Source organism: Culex pipiens, chromosome 1 (genome assembly GCF_016801865.2).
Source record: "Culex pipiens pallens isolate TS chromosome 1, TS_CPP_V2, whole genome shotgun sequence".
Classification (NCBI taxonomy): Eukaryota; Metazoa; Arthropoda; class Insecta; order Diptera; family Culicidae; genus Culex; species Culex pipiens.
In genome coordinates, this window is record NC_068937.1 from 71,391,305 (window position 1) to 71,394,693 (window position 3,389).

Sequence of the window (3,389 nt, forward strand, 5' to 3'; positions counted from 1 at the left end):
AGTCCATGATATTTTTAAGTTCATCCTAAGATGCGACTTTCTGCCCGGGCCGGGTTACTCTACGAAACATCAAAAAAATATCAAACCAACCCGGGCAGAAAGTCGCATCATGGGACGAACAAAAAATTAACTTGAGTTGTTTTTGTGAACATGGCATGATTTTTGTTTGTTCCAAAAACTAAAAAAAAATGCCGCCGAATTTCATGATACTTTTTATGTTCCCAGACAGTGGATCATCAAATGTTTTATTTTCATTTTTATTTGATATTTTTGGACTTAGCAGAATTTCGAAAATAAATTTATTTGGGACTTTGAAAAAATTTCGACCCGTCTATCATGAGATGATATTTTGATGTTTGATCAAGTTTTCGCTGGACTTAGAAAAATTTCGAAAGCCAAATTATTTTGGGACTTAGAAAAAAATCGACCTCTCCATCAAGAGATGATATTTTCTAGTTTTATCTTGTTTTCGCTGGACTTAGCAGAATTTCGAATGCCCAATTATTTTGGGACTTAGAAAAAAAACCGACCTGTCAATTATGAGATGATACAATTATTTTTCATCATGTTTTCGTTGGACTTAGCAAAATTTTCACTCCTCCACAAAATGCCAGTTTTGTTAATGGAAATTTTTATTGAGTTTTTTTGCACTTTAATTTACTTTAAATACACTAGTTAAGCTAATCACATTAAACAGTATTTTACCGCACATAAAATTTCATCGAAAAGCAGAGTTCGGAAAACCACTCACACTCACAAATCGAGTAGGCTTCCTCACAGCAAACACTCTCAATACTCATCGTGAGTGTGAGGGCTGAGTAAATTTACTCATATTTGAGTAAAATGAGGGTGTGAGTAGGCCGTTTCCAACAATTTGTTATTTACAAAATCATTGACAACATCAATCCAAAATCAAGCGTCTTCATCAATCGGTTGTACATTCGAGGTAGCGTCAATGTCTATAAATCCGAAGGTTCTGTGTTGGTATTAATCAATTTTTTTTTGTCTGTCTGGTATTTTTTTTCATTGCTTTAAAAGAAACCTTGGATTGTCAAAGTCCAGCGGATGGGCAATTATTTTCATTATTTTAAGATTGGTGACCGGTCGAATCCGTTGTGGATTGAAATATCGCAGGATAAATCGGAGGCCACAGACGGGGGCAGCTTCTGCGGGTGGATGTTGGCAGCCATACCAATGAAGATGGCCGTAATGCTGTAGGTAATGGTCACTCCCTTCGACAGCTGTGCAACTGTGGCCACTCTCGGTCGCTGACAGTTCTACCAATATGTCTTGCCTAAGAACCAGGAGTGGAGCCTCAGCGGCCGCCGGTGGCCCTAGCCTAAAGCTGTCCAAAGCACTGGATCGGCCTTTTTTAGTTTTCAGTGAACCTCCAAGCCAAAGTCACCGGGAGCTACTGCAACTTCTTCGGCGTGTCCCGATTCTGAACCAAGACACATTTGTACAACTGTCGACGACCGGGAGTGGCCACTTACCTCAGCTACACGGCCTTCCACTGCTGGTAAAGCTGTTAAAATTCACCCGCAGAGGCATCCCCCGTCTAAACAACTTCCGACCTCTCCGTCGGTAGGACTGCTGGAAGCTGACAACAAACTTTGTGATTAAAAAAATTAAACTCGCTGAAAAAAAAAACAGTTTAAAATCAGGATTTGAACCACTGTGATAAAAAAAACTTCTAATTGATAGCACTGCGCCTCTACCATCAGGACTACTTTTTTGCTGTTGAGTTAACAAGAAAATCACCGATGTAGAGTTTGACATCTCGCAATTTGTTTTCTAAAATAGCCCTCATGAGCGCTCAAAGCCCTCTTTGTGAGTAAATGAGGAAGGCCCGAGAGTGATGAGTAATTTACTCGCAGGTAACTTAGTTTTTCCTCATGGTTGAGGAACTCGTGAGTGATTTTCCGAACTCTGTCGAAAAGTGCAAAAATGAGCCCACGCGCTCGCTCTCTCTCTTCTCTCTTCTTTCGTTCACTGCTCGCACGCAACGCGCGAGACATGTCGTGACAGGAATCGGCAATCGGCAATCGGCAGACAGACAGCTTTTGCGTTCGTGGCGGGCTGGTTTGTTTACGTTTTCGCGCAGTAGTTTTCCGCGGATAATTGTAGTCCGCGAATCGCCGCGGGTTGTGAGTACGTTCTGTGGCCGAAGGAGTGTGTGTTCGTTCGGTCCGTGGCGTTCGGGAGCCGCGATATGTTGTGGTTAAGTGATTGCTTCTGTTTTGGTGGCTGTGGGTGAAGAAAAAGTTCCGCTCAGTGTTGGCGGATGCAAGGAATGTTCAGGCCAAGCAGCTGTCCCCAGAAGAGGAATCCTCTTGCCCTTAATGTCACTTGGCCTCCTTCCTCCTTCTCCTCCTGCAGGTGCTGTCTTGACACGGATCAACGTCGGAACGATTTCGATGGATTTGACAGGACACGGGAGTTCTCGGTGAAGGAAAACACAGCTGGTTAAGTTTGTTTTGGTTTTGGTGTCGCATGATTGGAATCCTGATTTGTGGGGGAACATTGTTTTCGCGAATTCGCGATTGTGTGCGTGTGTTTGTTTACGTTTGACGTATTCATGGTGAACGGGTGATTACAACTGGATGAAATTTTCTTGGTGTTTCCGGAGGGGGTGAGCGAGAGAAAAACTGACAAATCCGCGTTGGTGCTGGTTGCGGCCTGCGATTGTTCATGTGACTGTGCTTTGGGGTTTGTTTACGTTTTTAATCGATTATTGTGAGTGTGTGGCAGGGGCAGGGACGTGACAATGTGACATTGCTTCTATCCTTTAGGGGTGTCCGTGACAGAAGGAAGAACCTTTCTCTGGTTATTTCAGAGGAGGTAATCTATTGAGCGACTCGCGGGTCCATTTGAATCGATGGTACATGCTGGTTTTATATACTTAGCAGGAAGAAGTATTTCAACGATTTTTTGACTCAGATAAGATTATTTGTTTTCCTGTTCCTTTTTTTTATATAATATCATGTTGAATTATTTGATAAAAAATAACCCTGGAAATTCTGTTTGAGAATTGATACTTTGTGTTTTGTTTTCTTCAACAGGACCACAACCTGGGCATGTTTTGGGACATTCAGCATCTGGCGTTTTGTTTAATTAGACAAATTAGCTGCGATGCAACCGTGCTTTGGTTGAATTGATTTGAAGAGGATTAACCAGGTATGTACGAAAAATATTATTTTAAAGTGAACCTATCACTGTTCGAACTTCATTTTGTTACTTTTGCGCATATATTTTTTTTTTCAAACCAAATCAATGTAGTCATAAATTTTATATTAATTGAATTGAAACACCAAGATATATTGATCACAGATGGCTTCGAAAATTTTTCTAGAATATTTTGTGCGAATTATTGTTTAAATATTTTTTAA